The sequence below is a fragment of the Schistocerca americana genome, chromosome 4, assembly GCF_021461395.2.
Source record: "Schistocerca americana isolate TAMUIC-IGC-003095 chromosome 4, iqSchAmer2.1, whole genome shotgun sequence".
Taxonomy (NCBI): Eukaryota; Metazoa; Arthropoda; class Insecta; order Orthoptera; family Acrididae; genus Schistocerca; species Schistocerca americana.
Window position 1 is genome coordinate 401,554,922 of NC_060122.1, and position 22,164 is coordinate 401,577,085.

Consider the following 22,164-nt stretch of genomic DNA (forward strand, 5'->3'; position numbering starts at 1 on the left):
TCCTTTGCAACAGCCTTTTTGTTCTTCATTTATAATTTCGTTCTGTGTTGTATGTGTCATTAATTTCTATGTAATGACTGAAGTTAATATTTTGTATATTGTTGGTAGGCATGTTATGGGGCGATATTTAGCTGGGTTTGCTGTGTCTGCTTGATCTTTAGGTTTCAGATAAGTTATTCCGTGTGTAAGTGTATCATAGAATGTGTATGGGTCTGCAATGTAAATGTTAAATAATTTAGTTAGATGTGAATGTGTTGAAGTGAATTTCTTTAGCAAGAAATTTGCTATTTTATCTTTTCCAGGAGCTTTCCAATTGTGAGTAGAATTAATTGCTTGGGTGACTTCATGTTGCAAAATTATCACTTCAGGCATTTGTGGTATCATCTTGTATGTATCTGTTTCTGCTTGTATCCACCGTGCATGCCTGTTATGTTGTACCGGGTTTGACCATATGTTGCTCCAGAAGTGTTCCATGTCTGTTATGTTCGGTGGATTGTCTATTTTAATGTGTGTGTTACCTATTGTATGGTAAAATTTCTTTTGGTTTGTGTTGAATGTTTGGTTTTGTTTCCTTCTATTTTCACTTTTTTTGTATCTTCTAAGTCGTTTGGCCAATGCTTGTAATTTCTGCTTCTTTTCATCGAATTGCTCTATCACTTCTAGTTGTGAGATTTTACCTAACCTTTTTCGTTTTTTTTCTGACATTTCATTTCTTATAAATTGTGTTAGCTGTCCGATGTCTTTTCTCAGTTTTTCTATTCTGATCTGTAGCCTCTGTTGCCATGCTGGTTTTGTGGGTTTCTTCTGTGTGTTGCTTGGTTCTGATCTCTGCCTAGTGTGTATATTTAGTGTAGTGAGTGCTCCTATATAAACCAGTAGTTGTAACTCTTCCATAGTTGTGTTTTCATTTATTTTGTTGTGTATGATTGTGTTGATAGTTTTTATTGTTGTTTCGACTTGTGGGTTATTTGGCGGTCTATGCAAGAATGGTCTAATGTCTGTCTTTGTGTCTTTGTATTCTATATATGTCAGCTGAAATTTTTCTTCTATATCTAACATGTGTGTAACTTCGTGTTCTATTTGTGCTTGTTCTGGTGGCTGTCTTAAGATTTCGTTTCCCTCTGACTGTTTAATTGATGCGTGTTGTTCTTTGTTTGTTTGCTATGGGATGTTTGAGTCCATTATTGTATTTTCTTCTTCTTCTGATTGCACATTATTTTGTTCCAGTATTTGTTGTACTTGTTGCTTGATGTTTTCTAATTCTGACTGGGGTATCGTGTTATTTTGATTATTACACGGATCTGATCAGCTAGTCGTTGTTCTGTTAAAAATTTTAATTCTGGGTATCTGGTAATAAATGTTGTGTATACTTGTGATCTGTATCCAGTTGTGTTGGTTCCTAGGTTTGTTGCTTGGTAATAACAGAACATGCGGTGTCGATTAACTTCATCTGACCATCTCATCCTCTGTCTTTGTTTTCCTTCTAGGATGGTTGCAGGAAGCATATCCTGCAAAACACCTCTATTTGGATTTGAATCATTTTCCAGTTGGCTAGCAGAGTCGTTACCATTGTGGGCGGGCATAGGGTTCAAGCGTCGTCCCCGACCATGACGGCGCTTGTCCGAGGCTTCTTTAGTTCTGTCCTGAACCAACTAATCACACTAAAAGGGGGGTTAGCCCTATTAGTGGTTTGTTCTTTTCGTCGCCTTTTACGACTGGGAGAACATACCGGAGGCCTATTCTTTTCCCGGGCCTCCACGGGAATTATTATTATTATTATTATTATTATTTTATTTTGCAGCGCTTAGCGATGACCATCCTAGAGAAGACACGGGCTCCCTTTCGTAACCACGATGCAAAATCTGTTGGTCAGAAGTGCCACGGTACCTTTGGCACCTGCAGTAGGGTCGGAAACGCCGTAGTCGAAAAGCCAACTTAGCCATGTTGTAGTGGCGATGTTGGTGAAGATCTGGCAACCGCAGGTGGTTGCTGCGTCTACAGGTCCTGTGGGATTGGCCGAATGTGTGTCTTGCCCCCGCGCGTGGCACCACCACGACATTGCATCCTACTTCATAGCAGATGTCCGCTGTCGGTAGGCGCAACTGACCCAGCGAACGCACATTCTCTCTTGAGTAAGCGGTAGACAAACGAAAGAAAACAATCTTCGGTCGTGTTCGGTTCACATTCACAGGTGCGTTCCGCCGGTTGACGCCTTCCAGCGAACCGTCAACGGGAACTGCGCTCTCCGCGTCGGCGCTTACAGCGCAGAGAACTGGTGGTCTGTGCACCAACCAGCTGATGGTTATAAAGTGCAATTACTGACAAAGGTCCTGCGTGGGCTATGTTATCGTCTAGCAGTGGAACCGACTTACACCGGAAAAAGTAAGTTCCAGTTTTGGCCACCAGGTGCAAGTCTGAATGCAAGAAAGACGTATAGAAATGTTTCCTTATATAAGGGATTAGGAATAGGACGTGGGAGATAAGGTCAACCAAGTGAGAAACCCATAATGTTGATTTTATTGTTAACCGCCGCTTATACAGTTTGTTCAATTTGTGCACCGGAGACATCGCCGAGATGCTGTACAGCCCCACCGTAAATCGGTTCAGGTTTAACGGGTTAGAATATCTACCAAGTTTCGCTGAGAGACAACTACAGCCCACACTAGACCTCTGTAATTAGCTGCACGTCAATTATAATCACCGGTTATATTTGTTATTGACATGTGGTAGTGAGCAGTAGAATGTAATATTGCTAGTAGAATAATATAGATATCATGAACCTTTGTGAGATCAAAGACAATGGTACAAAATGCCCAACAAAAAGAAATGTGCTACGCTGGGTATAAACTTGCCGAAGTACTCTGAAAGATCCAATGGAGGACAGAAGAAATACGATAAATTAATTGCTTGCTCTATTGGAAAGAAGTAAGAGACATAAGCGTTTGTATTTCGCATTTTCGTGGCTTACATTTAAGATAGCTGCAATTACGTCCCAGATGCATCACTCTTCTTTCAAAAGCTTTTAATGTAATAACCGACCAAATAAATATCCTTTTTCCTTCGATCACGCTACCTCCTCAGCAACGCACTAAATAACAGATTTTAACAATAGTTTCATTTCACAGTTCGTTTTGTAGGCTTTACATTACATTAATCGAACTTCATTATCAGTGTCTTCCTTAAACGTAAGAAATCCTTGAATGCTTCGCATATGCCACTGCAGACATCACACTATCTGAGATATACAAGCAGCTGAAATGCGATGCAATTTCTTACGTAACTGTGTCCAGTTGCTAAGAATCTGGTTGTGTTGCTCGTCGGTAATTAGTGTCCTGCCTTTGAATTGCCCTTTGAGTTGCAATAAGAATGTAAAGAAGAGCGTCGCCCGATATACGTGCAGGGTTTTAGATTAATGTTAAGGAATAATGAAGCTGCAATTCAGTACTAAGTATAAGACCTCAGCGCGTTTCACACGTGCCTAAAAATTCATAAGCCAACTTTTTCTATTTTCTTTTTTGCAATGTAATTGTGCTCGTACCGTTAGAAAGAACCGCTCGTCATAAAAATAATCCTATCTGAATATCACTATTTGGTATCGCCGCTGTAACTAGCGCTATATCGACTAAATTCTGTGTGCTGATTATTTACGCCAAGAAGAACAATAACGCAGTGTTCATGTGGTTGGCACACTATACCGCTGGCTGTGCTCGTTCTCTCTTTTCTCTCTATTGTAAACTTTTGTTCATGGGTAGCGAACAGTGGCAAGTTTCTCTGCGAATACTTGTTCGCTTTTGTTCGTTTCCGTGCGCTCGCATGTAAACACACCTTTAGAAGCGCTTTGGAGCAGATTGGAGCTTCGGAAGCGGGAATCGCAAATTAGTAGCTATATTTATGACCACCTAGAATTAATAATGAAATCTAAGAAACAAAAAGAACCCATTCGTCTAATCTGGTTGGGGGGGGGGGGGGCGGGTTCTCATTTGTTCAGCATAACTTAATCGCCATCCAATTCTGTTTCATCGCGCGCGCGCAAAGCCAAGCCGTGATAGACTTCCGCCGGCGGACGTGCCTCGCTTACAGGAACAGGAACGTCAGATGACACCGCCTAGCGTGCACTTCAGTCGAATCGCCGTCTCTTCGGTGTCCAAGGGTCAAACGATTACCCACGCGTATTCTAGAAAATTATGACTAATCTTTTGGACTCTGGACCCCTGAATCGTTTGGATGTCTCAAGGCACGGTAGGAGTGACAGATAATAGGTGCAAGGGGCATAGAGAAGTAATTGTCAATGCTGTGTACGGAAGACGGTGAAACCTTACTTATCGCGATTTCGTCATATGGAAGCTAGTGATAGCCCGGTGGCAGCGCAAGAGTATCGCGGAAATGGCTGAACTTGGTGCATGTTCACTACTGCTCCTCATTCGTATCTGTCGAAAGTGGACAAATGGGCGTGAAACTGTTACTAGTCGGCAACTCTCGTCCACACACATTATCGTACTGTACAGTAGCAGTTGGAGGCAGTCTATAGAGCAGCTTTCAATAGAGTGCCATGATGATGATTTTTATATTGTTCATGCGGTCTGATGCAGTTCTCCAGTCCTGTCGCGTTGCCAGCCACCGTCTTCATTGCAACAACCCGTATCATCATCATCATCATCATCATCATCGGAATGCCTCGTACAGGCGTATCTTATCCTGGCTCTGCAGGTCTTTTCTTTCTCTGTTTCTTCAATTACCGTTTCCCGACCACTCGTGTCCGTTATTGGGAAATTTTTCTCGTGACTCGTTGCTTACGATTATCATTCATTAGGCGAATAATCTAGCTGATGTTCAAGATTCTCTTACAACGTCAGGTTTCAGAGACACTTTTCATTTCAGCCTTCTGCATTCCCCACATTTCGCATCCATACAGAGTTGTCCTCCGAACATAATAAGCGTTTCTGGTGAACAACATGCTCTGTGACATGCGCTTTAACGTGTTACTGAATAGACAAGCTAGCAGATGTAAAACTCTAAATAATGGCGTACCTCAGTAATCAATCCTGACCTCCATTATGTTTAACCTGTATATTTATGACATGCCAGACACGACTCTATAAAAATCCGGAAAGCATACGACATAGCATTAGTCTTACAGACTAAAGATCTTATTCACTGTGAGAATTTGCTGACAGCAATCTGACGGAGACTATTTCTGTAAAAAACTGAGGTTACTGCATTCTATCTAATAACAACAATCATCCGTTTCTAGGAATCGATCTGGATCGGTCCTTGACATTCAAACAACAGTACATCAAGTTATCTGAGAAACTTGACTTAAGAGTGAATGTGCTTCGCAAGATAGCCGGAAGCAGTTGGGGTGCGGATGCCAGTTACGCCGTGCTGCGCTCGCTCTTGTGTGTTCTGCTGGTGAATATTCTGTTGTTATGTGGGAAAACAGCGCCAACACAACGAAGTTCGATGTGCGGCTTAATGAAACTACGACAGTTTCACTGGAATTGTTAGATCTTTTCCCATACAGTCGTTACCTGCCCTAGTTAACATTACTCTACAAGATCTGAGGAGGAAAGCAAACTTAAGGTAAATTTGCTCAAGAATATCAAAAGAACTCTCCCTTGTACAGTACCATACAAGACCTACCAACAACTCGTCAGAAGTTACGTAGACCACCCTGGATTGAGTCAGAAATTACCAGTTCTTTTGAAGTGATCAACAATGCTCACCTGTTTCAAGATTCAACAGAGATAGTCAAGTGATTCAGACTACTGTGCCAAACCTGGTCGGAAGCTGAAAAGCTTTAGGACGGTCGAAGGGAGGTGCTGACTGCGACTGAGGAGCAAACAGTAGATCACACGGTCAAGGAGTTCTCACTTCGAGCATTTGGTGCCGATGTGAGGACTGCACAAGTGGCTCATAATGCGCTGGACTAGAGATTCTTGGAAAACTGATATACAGAGCGATTCACTACCCCTACCGATTGGTTTAATGCGACTTTCAATACCTTCGGAAACCACACGGGATATTTTCATATTCTCACGCTCACCACAAGTAAAACTAAGTCTTACAGAAAAAAATGAACAAGACCTTTTTAAGAAATTCAATGCATTTAAATTTTGTACTTGAATACGGTTCCGCTGGAGGCCTTGGTCTTATTAGAGTTACTGAGGAAAAACGCGTTTGAAGGTCTCTTTTGTACGTTTTTCTGGAATAATTCAAAACTACAGCCCCTAGCGAAAACGCATCCCTGTACAAAATTGAACTTCCCACAAAAAGGTCCTGTTCATTTCTTGCGCATATTGCGCGTGGCGGGGAAGACTTTGGTGTTGCATAAAACCCAGCAGTAGAGGCAGCTAAATCACCCTGTATTCATATGCATAATTTCGTATCTCTTTCTGGTCTCAAGGTTTTAATTTTTGTATGTATCGTTTGTTTTGTGTTTCTTTTTGAAAAAAGCCCATTGGCCTTGTGCAGTAGTTGGCATCATGATGTGTGCCTCTTTTCCTTCTTCATCTTTTTTACTTCAGACAGAGTAAAATCCATTCCGCTCTTCCAGTGACTGTTGTCAAAAGTTTTCAAAGTTTAGCCTTGCATTATGGCTACCTAATGTGCACACCATTACCTTAGTTTTCTTTTGGTCATACATAGATCATTTCCATAAACTGTAAGTGATGTGCAGTTTAGAAGGCGGGTGCGCGATGCACTCTGCGTAGAGAGAGAGAGAGAGAGAGAGAGAGAGAGAGAGAGAGAGGGGGGGGGGGGACTATTTTTGCGGCGGCGTCGATGTGCTTTCTGTCTCAGTCCCACACCACAAGGTTCAGCTGTTCTCTTTCATGTCAACTACCAACGCCGAGAGTGTTTCATGTGGGTCACTTGATTCTGCTAGTAACACTCTTTCGAAAGTAGCTCCATCGTTTCTTAACGTTACAGTTGCCGGTTTTAGCTTATTACGTCATGACCATTACAACGGCTCAGTGGGATCATCATGCCTACACAAACTTGGAAGTCAACACTAAATAATCATATTCTAGGCGCAAACTGAAGTGCACATATGGACGATGCGGCGGAATGACACCACTGACCGGTGCTTTATGTTGTACAATCTGCGTCCGAGCTCGTGGTCGTGCGGTAGCGTTCTCGCTTCCCGCACCCGGGTTCGATTCCCGGCGGAGTCAGGGATTTTCTCTGTCTCGTGATGACTGGGTGTTGTGTGCTGTCCTTAGGTTAGTTAGGTTTAAGTAGTTTTAAGTTCTAGGGGACTGATGACCATCGATGTTAAGTCCCATAGTGCTCAGAGCCATTTGAACCATTTTTTGTACAATCTGCCACTTTTATGTTGTGCTCACCAATTGCAGGTGGTGTCGAAATAAATATGTGGCCGGAAGGGAGCTTTCTCCTACTGGAAGTAGTTCCTCTAATGACGTGACATGCTTGCACGTCACTGGAGCCTATTAGGGATATGCAAAATCAATGGCAAAATGATAGCAATACCGATCAGCAACAATTTACAATAATTTATTTATATAAACCTTACAAACACATAACTGTGGTGTTTAGAACTGTAGTATGAAGCTGCTGCGAGGCAATGGATCAGTGTTTACTTTCATTGATCCTTCTGCAACTCTGGTGTAGTCCTGAATCCAGAAACGATAGGTGCAATCACTTGCAGAATGTTCAGCTGGTCACTATTTGGCGCCAAATGCAGACACGGTCCTGACATTGTATAGAGGTATTGTACTGATACTAACTGGCGAATGGAGCCATACCTCCGCTTGTGTCCACGTTTAGCGGATGGAAGTCACTTGGGAACTATTTGGGTGACTATGGTGGATGCATAAAATAGTTACTGTCATTGACACGTGCCGTCTCAGTTGGAGTGAAAGTCGCACCAGAGTACTCGGCAGTTGGGCACTCTTCTATGTATGTCTGTGTTCATACACAGGACAAAGTGCCCCCACCACCCGCCTTCATATGTGCGTACAGCACTCCAGTACAGGTCTCATTCATTTAGTACTCGGTAGTAAATAGTCTGTGAAAAATGAACAACTTGGTTGCGGCCTGAGCATCCTTACGTTCTATTGTAGGTACGAAAGGGACAGAGGAATATGCGAACGACGTTAATATTTTTCGCAGTCGCTTATATCTCAACACAGCCGACCCTTCATAACGAACATTACGTTTTCCAGCAGCAAAACTGACCATGCAACTGGTCTTGAATCGCGCGACGGAGCATGATGGCAAACTTCGATCATATCAGTCACGTTGTTGGTACTTAGAATAACTAGACGACGAGGGTTAGAATCATACATGTATCGTTGAAATGCAATCTTTCTGCTTCCTCGAGGTGTACCAACTTGTCAGAGCACGGGTTCCAGAGAGCGTACCATTTGACATTTTAAGAAATTTGGGCGTACCGTCATAGTTTGTTCACTTTTAATAAACGCTGCTGGGAGGTGGAGGGGGTGGGGTTGGGCGGTGCTGAATGTTGAGCGACGAGTGGCGCAGCGGGGATGTGGAACAATATAAGGGGAATAACTTTCGCCTTATTGTTGTCGACAACACAATTCAGTTTTTGTATAGTGCCGAATGTGACACACTTAGAGTTTCGTGGAAGCGCCTTTTTTACGGAATCGTTCGTGTTCACATGTGGTACTTGTTTAAAGACCGAAGTAAGTGCACTCGTGCTGTTGTAATAACAATGTTTCTTCGACATTGGAAGGCATGTCTTGAGTTCTCATTTTCACCATATTATTGGGCAACGGAAGTTTAGTGTCTCTTTTGGCCGCTCTCTCTCCCAAAACTGCTTGGACCATGCCCGTAGCTACGGGCAGTAAGGGAGACTCACCAATTGTGTGAAGTTTTCCTTCCTTTCCAGTTCTCACACTAGCTAGTTATGAGGCTTTTATGTAGTCAGTATCAGTGTTAATAAAATTTGTCATGCATTTGGAGTTTTTTTATTAGAAAATGCAGATTTCCTTTGAAAAACTTCATTAATTTTATCAAGTTACTCAAAAGTTTGAAGACATTTTAATAAAGAAGGCTTCATGCTTTGATTCGAAAACATTGCTAAGGATACTATGCATTGGGTAATTGGATCATCACCGGTTGCTGCACTGGCCTTCACTGTAAAAGCAAATTTTACCTTTCATCATACTCTTTCTTGGGTACTGGTTCAGTTTTTTAACTGCATCCTTGGAGGTACAAGGAACTTCCTGGCTTAAAAATCACCCGATGGCTAACTTAAAAACATAATCACGTGTAAGTAACACAATAAAGTTAAACTTCACATCAAATTATAGTAGTCGAGGATCAGCTTGTTGTAATACGGACACTCCGGTTCCAGACGCAAGGTTTCTTCGGATTTAAGGAAACGCCCAACAACGTGACTAACGACAATAAACCGTTCGCTGCGTAATGACGACTGCGGCGCTACACATTGGAACTCCGCACATGTTGGCAGCAGCTGTAAAGCGACACGAAAGCTGTCGAATAACCACCGACAAGACCCGATCAAAATATCACCAACGTCAAAAGAGTATGAATCATTTTCGGACAAAGCGGCGATGACTAATGAAGAGAGCGGTAAGGAGGGTACTTTCGGATATTCCTGTGCCCTGCGTGCAGTCCGATAGACACATCATGGGGTAACTCCATTTTCTTTAACATTATACAAGTGCTACTATTATCAGTAAGTTGTGTCACTATCATTGTCCTTTAAAAATAAATTAACGTGACAGAATATTTTACTCAATCAGTAAGTGTTTGATGTACTTGTACCACTTGCCCCAGTGTTGAGTAATGCTTATAATCATCTAGCGCGTCTGTTAGGTTTGTATCATCTGCTGTAGGCTTTGCAAACGCAGGTCAGTCGCCGAATAATCACTGCATTACGGTATTTATGAAAGAACTCTAACAAAATAGTAGACTTTAGACTCAGTTTCCGATGGAACCTCGAATGATAGTAGGCAGTCGCAACTGTGGGGCGCCGCTCGATATGCCAGAGCTGGGGGCCACAGCACGCGCCCGCCAATCACCCGTTGCCTGTTTTTATTTCGATTCACGCCGCTGCCGCCGTGTTTGTTTGCCGACTCAAAAACATGGCCGGCTATTTGAAGCGGAGGGATAAATGACGCGGAAGAGCTAGCAAATAGAACCGCTGCCACCCCGCGCGTGCGGCCTTTCTCGGCGCCGAAACAAATTTAAAAGCCTCGTGCCCAGTTAGCGTACTGTGAATGTTTGTTTATAGACATATATAAATTTCCCATTACCGGGAAATTGCGCTGTGCGCAGTTCTGACTTTCGGAAGGCTGCCATTGCCCAAATTTCAATTGGCGAGTAACGTGGTACACGTCAGGGTTAAATAATCCACTGTTTGGTTTCACATACCAAATTTTATACGCGACATGGATTAAGTATTGCGTGTGCAGCACCAGTTAATGCTGAGAACAAAATTCGCACAGACATTTTCATGTTTTTGTGTAATACCACAAATGAATCTCGTGTGCTTACAAAGACCGTGGAAGGAGTTTTGAAAGTGAGCGCAGTTTTCACCGCTTGACCAGTAACAAAATGAAACAACGGTGTTGGACTCTGAGACTCATCATAGCTGAGTGATTGGCCTTAGGAGCCTTCCGTTACAGTCCAAGTGGTATCCACTGTAGTGAAAAACATTGTACCACGTCTTCTTCTGACAAAGAAGCCCTGTAGCAAATTTGTGAGAATTTGTAAAAAAAAATTACAGCTCCTTCTCTCCTTAGCGAGGGCTCGTTAATTACATTGCGGGAGCGTTGACTCTACAACACCGCTTTTGCTAAATGGTAGCTAAACTAGTTAAAACTGTTTAATCTCGATGTAGGATTATGACAGGGACTTTAACGAGCTGATCTGCTATCCTTGTAACACATCCAGCGACCGTGGTGATCTACGGTCTTCGTGCTTGACAGATCTTGTATGATAGTAACGAAATGAAATATCCCCCAAGTGAACCATATGAAAGATTAAAATTGTTGTGTAAAGGACCCGTCCTCTCCGGTGGCTTGTTACGCAGTAATTGCAGTTTATTTATCCTCATGCGTCTTTGTATATGAACTGCAAATATCCGCACAACAGTGCAAGGTGTCGACTGCTTGCGGTGCGTGTCATATTTCGAAACAAAATCGTCCCATGCACCCGCGGTGCTTGCTGTTAACAACAGTAATGTCTACTTTATGCTTCAACCTCAAGCTTGCACTGAGTAACGCTGGTTCTGTATCCGTTTTGTTTTTCCGGCACCGTTGGCTGTACGTTGACATCGATACATAGAAATATGTATAGAATCGCTGTGAAGTTGCAGAACTTGAAGATGCGATGAGCGCTTGATAGGGCTGCGGCAGCTGAGGGAGGTAGCTCAGCATGGCGTCGCTATGGCTGTCTTCCATGTGAGTTCATTGAATCCATACACGATGTGCATATCATCCGAGCAATCACTACTGGGGAAGGGGGGGGGGGGGGTTGTAGGATTCTAGCTTACTCTGACACAAGAGATATATAGAATTTCCCAGAAATGTCGCGACAAACTTCGAGTGGTTGTAGAGCGTGTGTTGAGCTTCAAATCGAGGATAGGAACCCGTGTCCGGAAACGTCATCCAAAGATGCTACAAAAAGAGCAGAAGTTACAGGCACCAGCGTCTGCCACTAGGCCACCCTTTCGTCGGCAAAGGTGACTTCATAGTTGACGGATCCTGGGCGGAACTTCTCGCAATGTTGTTTGTTATTCTGTGATCGCGACTCATTACCACGATCGCAAACGAAAAGATGGAGCTAGCTGCTGCGCAGACAGCCCTCGTCTCGTATGAATGCGATGCTCTGTTACCTCGGTTCGTGATGATTTTGGACACGGGTTTCCATCCACAGTTTATTTTACTCCAGGGATTCGGTACACAGGACAAAGACTACTGATGGAAATCCGTGTCCGAAACCGTCATTCATCAAGGCAACAGAGCATCGCATTCATAAGAGACAACGCCAATCTGCACAGCACCTAGTTCCGTCTTCTCCACTGGCGATCGTGGCAATCAGTCGTGATCACTGAATAACGAACGACCTTGCGAAATGTTCCGCCCACGATCCGTCACCGTATGACGTCATGTTTGCTGCCGAAGGGGTGGGCTAGTGGCAGGTGACGGTACCTGTATTTAAAGACTCGTTGTAGCGTCGTTGGATGAAGTTCCGGACACTCGTTGCAGTCCTTGATTTGTTCCTCAAGACACTTTCCGCAGCCCCTCGAAATTTGTCGCAACATGTCTGTCCTTGAAATACGAGTAAATACACAGAGTGCCTAATGGTGAAAGCGACTGCTCACGGAAAGGAGAAAGACCGGGTGGCAGTAATTTTCAACTGTCACCACATATTCATTATGTTGCAAGTTGTTGATACCTGAACTGTTTGCATCGATAATTCATTTGATTGCACTTTCATTGATTTCATCCCCATCATCCATGCATTTGACCTCAATTAAGTGCATTTACATAATTAATTGTTTTTATGTACATCCTATGCCAAGCTAAGTGAATATAATGGGACTATTTTTAATTATGTATTCCAGCCACAACTCCCACAAATGTCCATGATACTTGTTTTTCTTCTCTTTCCATTCTCTACCCCAAGGAGGAGGGCAGGCTGTTCAAGAACGGGCTCGTTAAAGACTCATGGTTCTTTTCACCCAAAAGTTCTTGTAAACTGGAAATAGAGGGGAGGTAATCCCAACTGGGAATATTTGGGAGGGGACTACTACTCCGACATGTGCCTGATACCGAAGGGAAACCTCCCCAAAAACCTTGTTGGATTGGGACTACTTACGACGCAGTCTGTGTGCTCACAGTAGGCAGTATGCCTAATCTGTGTGTGAATATAATGCGATCAATACGACTGCAGAAGGGGTTGGGGGGAGGGGGGTGCTACATTTTGATTCGTCTCTGTACAGATGGACTGAAACAGTTTAGCTGTACTCTCCGCTTGCATGATGTTACACTAATAAGATGAAATTCGCCGAAGGTTAATGGCTAGAGGCTAGAGAGACACTGCAAGTACGTTATTCAATCCTGTAAAATGGTTCTGGCCAGGGTACAACAACCTTCCCAGCGTAGCCATTTAAGCAGTGTTGTCAGCTCGTTAAAAGTCGATCGGGCCTGAGTTCTGACTATAGAGCACTCGCTGCGTTAGAACCAATAAGGCAGTGGGAGAATGAAAAAGAACAGCGCGGGATAAAAATCGATGACGATAAGAAGCAAGGGCCGACGAGTGCGAGAATTATCACAGTCAGCTCAAGCATCCAAATAGTACACGGAAGACTGGAAAAGAAAATAGAGACTCTGGTAGATGACGATCAGTTTGGCTTTGGGAAAGGTAAAGGCACGAGAGAGGCAATTCTGATTCTGCGGTTGATGATGGAAGCAAGACCAAAGAAAAATCAAGACACTTCATAGGAGGGAACAATAAGACTAGAAGACTAAGAATGAAATGCTCGGATTAAAAAAAAGCGTAAGACATGGATGTAGTCTTCGCCTCTATTGGTGAATCTATATATCGTAGAAGCAAAAGAAAAGTTCAAGAGCGGGATTAAACTTCAAGTTGGTATCAGTGATAAGATTTGCGGATGACATTACTATCCTCAGTGAAAGTAAAGAATTACGAATCTGTTTAATGGAACGAACAGTCTAATGCGTACAGAATGTGGATTGAGAAGTAGCAGAAATGAGAACAGAGAAAACGTTAACGTCAGAATCGGAGATCACGAAGCAGAGGAAGTTAAGGAACTCTGCTCCTTGGCAGCAAAATAACCCATGACGGATGGAGCAAGGACGGCATAAAAAACAAACTAGCACTGGCAAAACTAGCATCTGGCCAAGAGAAGTCTACTAGTGTTAAACATAAGTCTTAATTCGAGGAGCAAGTTTCTGAGAATGTACTTTGGAGCATATCCTAGTATGACAGTGAAACGTGGACTATGGGAAAACCTGAAACGTAGATACTAGAAAGATTTGAGGTGTGGTGCTACAGACGAATGTCGAAAATTAGGTGGACTGGTAAGGTAAGGAACGAGAAGGTTCTTGCAGAATCGCTGAGAGGAGTAGTATGTAAAACACTGACAAGAAGAAGGGACAAGATGATAGGACATACGTTAAGACATCAAGAACAACTTCCGTGGTTCTAGAGCGAGCTTGTAGAGGGTAAAAACTGTAGAGGAAGATAGAGATCGGAATACATCCAGCAAATATGGAGGACTTAGGTTGCAAGTGCTAGTCAGAGATGATAAGGTTGGTACAGGAGAGGAAGTCGTGATGGGCTGCATCAAAGCAGTCTGAAGACTGATGATAAAAAAAAAAAATTAACGGTGGCATCTGAGACCAAGTATGTGGCATTCGTGAAACCTGTGAGCGAGGTCAGCGTGTAATAACGCTGAGAAGACGACGAGTGAAAACCAGGAGATGTTTGCGAATGTCAGCGCCGGCGCCCGAGAGGCGGCTGTATCTCCGTGTCGGAATTGGCCGGGCAAGTTGGCGCGCCGCCGTAACGCCGGAGGGTCCCGGAGCGCCTCTCCCCGAGTTTTCGCTCTCGGCGGAGCAGAGCGGGGCCCACACTAAAGCAACCTGCCCGCGTCGTTAAAGCGGGGCGCCCCGTGGCCTCTGCGGCCGCTATCTGCGCCGGCTATCTCCCCTCCAGATAGCAGCGCCGCGCCTAGCCGAGCCGCGCCGCGCCGCGCTCTAGCTTCTGTTATTTTTCGGCTACCGGTTTATGGCGCGTCCGCCGTTACCCCTGCGGCCACCAGCTACACTTGTGTAACCGTCTCTCTTTTTTTACTCTGCTCTGTCAGTTTTGAAGTCGGTCATTCACAAACTGGCCGCTGCCAGAACTGGACTGTAGTGCAGTGCTTGCTGTTAGTTTCATTGGAATTCGCGTTTACTGGGGATTGGACCTGCCAGTACCGAAACAGACTTCGACGGGTGGCGGAAAGGTTCAAATGGCTCTGAGCACTGTGGGACTTAACTTCTGAGGTCATCAGTCCCCTAGAACTTAGAACTACTTAAGCCTAACTAACCTAAGGACATCAGACATCCATGCCCGAGGCAGGATTCGAACCTGCGACCGTAGCGGTCTCGTGGTTCCAGACTGTAGGTGGCGGAAAGGGCCCACGGTCCACCTCAGAGAAGAGCTCCTGTAACAAGAATGCGGCAGCCAATCGAGTGTGCATTGTGACGTAATCTGTCTATAACAGAATGGTACGTACCATTCTAAAACCATCACCGTTAGTGCAGCGGCATCAAAATTGTGGCTAGTTAGTTGAATGTTCGCTAGATCATTGGAACGGCTCTTTTATCGAGCCGATGGGGAGCGCTAGTCTTTTACAGCATATACACACATGATTATCAATTGCATAAAACTTGAGAACAATACTTTGAACAAGAAATGATTTTAGGTTACATTTGAAACTTGCTTTCCTACCTGTGACACATCTTATGGCATTTGGCAAATGATTAAAGGTTTGTGTTGCTGTATATGGAACTCCTTTCTGAACCACTGACAGATTTAATAATGAGCGGTGAAGGTCATTGTTTCCTCTAGTGTTGTAGGTATGTTCCTCATTGTTCTTCTTAAACTGTGATGGATTATTTGTAATGAATTTCATTAGCGAATATAAAGTGGTGAACTACCCCAGAAAATTATTCCATAATACATTATTGAGTGGAAATATGCAAATATGCAATAATTAAGGAAAAGTAAGGAAATTCTTTTGTTTGCAAGATAGCAACTATATGAAGAGCAAAAGTAGCCGAACTTAACTGTTTGAGAAGCTCAGTAATGTGCTTCTTACATTTCAAGTTTTCGTTAATATGTACACTCAAAAATTTCGAGCATACCGTATTCACTGAGTCTTGCTCATGTGCTGCAGCAGTTGTTGGTGTGACTTTGTTGTACAGAATTGAATCTAAGTGGTTTTTTTTTTCAGAATTTAGAGAGTCCATTTTCTGAGAACTACTTAATAATTCTTTGGAAAATATCATTTACAGTCTGTTCTGATGCTTTCTCTCAATTAGGATTTATTATAACACCAGTATTGTCTGCAAAAAGTACCAGTTCTGCCAATTGAATGTTAAGTGGAAGTCATTCACATCTATACAAAGAATAGGAATGGACCCAGAATTGAACCATGTGAGATTCCTTTTGTCGTTTCTTCCCAGTCGCTAAAACTTTCTACCCTTCCAAAACACTGGTTGATTTATTAAGCGTAACGTTTTTCATTCTGCTTGTTAAGTATGATTCAAACCAGCTGTGCGTAAAGAAAGCCGTGAATTAAATAAAACTTGATATTTTGTAAGAGAATATCATGATCTGCACGATAGAAGGCCTTGGCGAGATCACAAAAAATGCCAACTGGAGATATTTTATTACTTAAAGCTTGAACTATTAGATTTATAAATAGCTTTCCCAGTCGAGCAACCCATTTGGAATCCAGACTGTGATATGCCAAGTGAATTGTTTCTACTTAAGTGTGAGACTGCTCTTGAGTACATTACCTCGAATATTTTGGGGAAAGATATCAGTAAGGAAATTGGACGATAATTGTTTAACTCTGCCTTGTAACCTTTCCTATGAGGAGTTTTAACAATTGCATATTTTAACCCGTCTGGGAAAATACCCTGTGCCAATAACGCGTTACATATATCACTAAGGACATTACTTATAAAGATGGACTGACTTGTTTGCGTCCCAGTGTAGTGACACTGGAACGCTCCTTTCCTCCGTGCCTCAAGGCTTGCGTGGCCCCGTACGAAGTCGCATTTGCGGCTGCGGCCAGAGCCTATGCACTCACGGCGGCATGCGGTGCGTGGGACAAATTCCTCTACTTACTGCTAGGCAGATTTAATCAGAAACGTTTTTGGCAGACCAATATTAATTCCCTGCACTGTTGCACATGTATAAACAATTTAAATATGGGTCGGCAACATTAATTGGCCCCTTAAGAAAGGATTGAACTTCTTACCTCTCCAGTATCAATCACTGAAAACGGTGCAGAAATTAAGCACTTTCAGGAAGATACCGAGATCTGGCAACTGGACTGGAATATGTACACCGCTTGCCGTTCCTACAACTCCTAAGCGGTCTGTAAGCAACTTCCTGTGATAATCTCCACATCATAAAACAGACATACAGTTCAATGTCAATAAAGGAAAATAGTCTCACGAAAACACAACACTTAAATTTTAACAGAAAGAAATGGAACTCACTTGCTTTACGGGAAACGTGCACCCTGCTCCTCCCTAATAAGATAATAGAAACTGCCAGGTGAATCCTAACGACTTAAGAGATGCCCTGCTCCGCTCTGTGCTTCGCTGCATAGTGTCACTTTGCTACAGGAACGACCAATTACGATTGTCAATAACTGTGCAGAACAATCGATATTAGTTAATGTAGTCTTAAAATTTAATGCAGGAACTAAGAGACGTATCTGTAAGGCACCGTTGAAGTGTTCATTAGCTTGCTATCTGGGAAGGGAACAGAAGAGCCAGAAGTGAGTCTTCTAGGCACTTGAGGTCGCTCGGTCAGCTGTAGTGTGTGCGTCTTTGGCAACTGGTGAGTGTGAGGGATTATTTCGAAAGATCCCATGAGGGATCTTGGTTATCAGAAGGGTGCCTTAATAGTAGCGGTAGTTTCATTCGCATGTGTTGTTCACCCCAAGCATTCACCTGTAGATTGCAATGAGCTCTTTTTCAGACAATCCTCTCCAGCATTTTAGGTGCCATCGAGAAAACGATGGGATATTCCAGTGGTTTCATGTACCCGAATAGAGAACAAAAAATTATCGTTTCAAATGAATTTCTTGATGATTTCTGAACAAGGGTACGGCTGATTCTTTCTTGTACCCTCATCCAAATGATGAAGTGTTCGCTCTGTACTTACTACATTTTCGACTATAGAATCAGCTGGGGACTGTGGGAAGGGGAAGCAGTTGTGGCATCCTGACATGTACAAAGGTTTCCTGTAACAAGGTGATGCAGATGCTGTCTTAGAACGGCCAGACTGGCGTTTTGTCGAACTACAATTGTGTGACACAGTGTTAATCCTGGCCGGTAGGAGTTGCCTACTGGCAGGATCCACGTAAACATGCCTCTGGAATATTTAATTTGTCGCAGTTTGCTTGGTCGTTAGCACTTAACGTTACCGAATCAGCCGGAAGGGACTGTTTATTTTAATTGCAGTGTGTGATGGGTGGAAGGGGGAGAGCTTTATTCGTTACTAGGGTAATCAGCAGGCTAGTGTGTAGAATGTCCGGTTTTTGTGTCCTTGATATTTTCATGCTTAAATTAACATCACCAATAGTTCAGTAACCCCTCCTCCTCCAGCAGCTCTCTCTCTCTCTCTCTCTCTCTCTCTCTCTCTCTCTCTCTCTCTCTCTCTCTCTCAATCTCTCTCTCTCTCTCTCTCTCTCTCGCTCTCTCTCTCTCTCTCTCTCTCTCTCTCTCTCTCTCTCTCTCTCTCAATCTCTGTCTCTCTCTCTCTCTCTCTCTCTCTCTCTCTCTCTCTCGTTTGCGTCACCCCCATGCGTAGACGTCACACATAACCCCTCCCTCCCCCTCACACACACACACACACACACACACACACACACACACACATTTTTTTTTGTAACTTCGTAATTGACGTGAAAAATAATCTGATATTTCGCAATTATGTAAACTAGCGTTTCTGAAGTTCCCTCCAGCGAGCACGCACAAGTGCCACAACACCACGTTGCGTGGACTCAACTAATGTCTGAAGTAGTGCTGCAGGGAACTGACTCCATGAATCCTACAGGGCTGTCCGTAAATCCGCAATAGTACGAGGGGTGGAGATCTCTTCTGAACAACACGTTGCAAGGCATCCCAGATATGCTCAATAATGTTCATGTCTGGTAGTTTGGTGGCCAGCGGAAGTGTTTAAACTCAGAAGAGTGTTTCTGGAGCCACTCTGTAGAAATTCTGGACGTGTGGGGTGTCGCATTGTCCTGCTGGAATTGTCCCAGTCTGTCGGAATACACAATGGACATGAATCGATGCAGGTGGTCAGACACGATGCTTACGTACATGTCACCTGTCAGAGTCGTATCTTGACCTATCAGGGGTCACACACGTCCCACACCATTACAGAGCCTCCACCAGCCTGAGAAGTTCCATGCTGACATGCAACGTCCATGGATTCATGAGGTCGTCTCGACACCCGTACGTCATCAACAGTCCACAGTGTCGTGCAGTCATCTAGGGTACAGTACTGGACCGTCGGCTCCAAAAGCCCATATCGATGTTCCTCCTAGTGGTTCGCACGCTGCACTTGTAGATGGCCCAGTATTGAAATCTGCAGCAATTTGCGAAAGGGTTGCTCTTCTGTCACGTTGAACGAGTCTCTTCAGTCGTCATTGGTGCCGTTCTTACAGGATCTTTTTCCGGCCCGCGCCGACGTCGGAGATTTGATGTTTTACCAGATTCCTGATATTCACGGTACACTCGTGAAATGATCGTACGGAAAAATCCAAATTTCATCGCTACCTCGGAGATGCTGTGTCCCATTGCTCGTTCGCTGACTATAACACCACATTCAAACTTAGTTAAATCTTGATTACCTGCCATTGTAGCAGCTGTAACCAATCTTATAACTGTGTCGTAGATAAGCGTTGAAGACCACAGCGCCGTATTCTGCCTGTTTACATATCTCTGTATTTGAATATATGCATGCCTTTACCAGTTTCTTTGGCGCTTCAGTGTAGATAAGGAAAATGTGTTAAATATGGAGAGACTGCAGGGACCGACGGATTCTATCCAGAAATAAAGATGGCTGAAAGAAAGTGGGTTAACACACAGTTCACAAATCACCATAATACCTCGTATTCGATATGAAGTGAATGTTGCCACGGCGAACCTAGACTTGGGGCTACGCTACATACATCAAGCGGTTACCACGGCCATTCGTTTGATACGCGTTGCAACCTGAAGTGGAACAAGTCTACACTACATATCAGTCTGTAACAACAAACGAAATTTCGTTTTGCTGTATTTATTTGTGATTGTGTAAACGTACGTTAGTTAACATTCAATGACTGTCAGTCAGCGCACATATGAAAGACAGGTATAAAGTTTAGAAATAAGATGCTCCGATTCCCTAAAGCACTGAAAAGTGGAAACACATACCACATTGCATACCACTTCATACAACAGAATCAACTCCCTTCTGACATTAAAACGCCAATAAGCAGTAATAATAATTTGTAGAAATTTACTACCCATCTACCACAACCCAAAAAAGACCTCGTACAGAAACTACAGACATAAGATATGCCACCCTTCTCACTACAATAATTATTTTTTTGAGGTTATTATTTATACATAATTTTTCCGATAAAGCTTCTATCTATTTGTGGTTACCAATAAACCAGCGATTTCAGTCCATAGATTCCGAACTATATCCCGATCATATTTTTCATCCTCAGGGCGCCACAAGTTCTTGGGCTGAACTTACCAGCTTCCCACAGTCCATATTCCGTGTGAGATAACGTCTAACGACTTCTTTCAACTGATTTGAATTTCACCGATTGTCATCCGAAGCCTGTACACTCGGACAATGCGATCGGCTACAGTGTGACCGCGCACGTAGTGGAGTACCGATTTGATGTCTGTCGTCCGTGGAATCACCAATATCGGAGCCACTGTGCCCGCATCCACAATAAAGATGTTATTGTGCCGCTGCCGAATACACTTTCGTGCTGACAAAATGAGTATCACGCTATTACTCAGTTATTTTGCGTATCTCCGGGACAGCGAAGAGGGGCAAAATAAATCTGTTGACTTCGCGTTCATCGTGCGTAATACAGCAATTCCGCAGCAAAACTAGCTCTCTGACGGAATAATACAGATCAGCTCTGCCCTACTTGCCAAAGAAAGGTGTAGCCGTAGTGGCCGCCTTGGTTTTGATTTGTTTTGGCGCACTATGACGGGTCAACTTCCACCAGCCGTCGAGCGACCCTGCCCCAGAAATAGATCTCCTTGGGCCCGCATTACACAACTAACCTGCGTAACTACGGCTGCCGTGAGCCAGGTGCACGGATGCGCACGCGAAAAGTGCTCGCCTTTCCAGCCCGACACCCTTCCCCCACTTGCCGAAGCAACATAAAAACATTTTCTCTCATGCACGTTCCCTCTAACTTTCACGTGGCGATCGTTTTTGTTCGGAAAGTAACTGAACTCCAACATCCCTCCATGAAAAATCGATATCTGTACTTCGAAAATCAATGTAAACCACATTTTCTTGTTCCGTAAGCCTAAACAAGGATGGAAAATAGGCGGACATTCTGCCGAATTACTGAGATTCTTGGGGGAAAATAACATGACAAACTTATTCCGTGAGGTATGCAAGATATGAGACACAAAAAAGTACTAATAATTCCAATTCCTAAAAAAAGATAGTTGCTGACTGGTGCGAGTGCTGTATTTGTGACGGTATGAACTGGTATGCCATACTGGTCACTTGTATAAGAAAAAATCAGAACTGCAGGTTTTGATATGTGATATGATAGAACTTTGCTGCCAGTTGAAGCGATATAAAACAAATGTTATATTCATACTTTTAAAATGTTCAGAAAATGGTTAAAATAATGTTTTAAGAAGTCCAAATTTCAAAAACATACCTTGAAAGGTCACAGTTCCCGAGCCCTTTTTACAAATCAAACACTGTGTGTGAATATTTCCGAATCATCAGTTTATTGATTCAAGTTTGGGAAATACTGACACGAATTACTTTCAGAAGAATGGAAAGACTAGTAGAAGCTGATTTCAGGGGAGAATAGTTTGTGTTCAAGAAAAATGTAAGAATATGTGAAGCAGTACCAGTACTACTTCCTATCGTAGAAGACTGACTGTGAAATGCAAATCTATGTTCATAGTATTTATAGATTTAGAGAAAGGTTATGACAGTGTTCATTGAAATCAACCCTTTACAATTTCTGAAGGTAGTTAGGATAAAATATAGGGACCAAAAGATGATTTAAAATTTGTACAGAAACAGATCTCCGTTACAGGCATCGAAGGACTTGAAATGAAAGCAGTAGTGGAGAAAGGAGTGAGACAAGTTTGTAGTTTCTCCCCAATGTTATTCCTTCTGTAT

At 43.3% G+C, this 22,164-nt stretch overlaps 1 protein-coding gene across 2 annotated transcripts in view; it reads left to right on the forward strand.

The window, feature by feature from the left end:
- Window positions 1-22,164, forward strand: part of LOC124613196 (max dimerization protein 1-like) — a 700,459-nt gene that overhangs the window by 670,644 nt on the left and 7,651 nt on the right. The gene's annotated exons all lie outside the window — the stretch shown is intronic.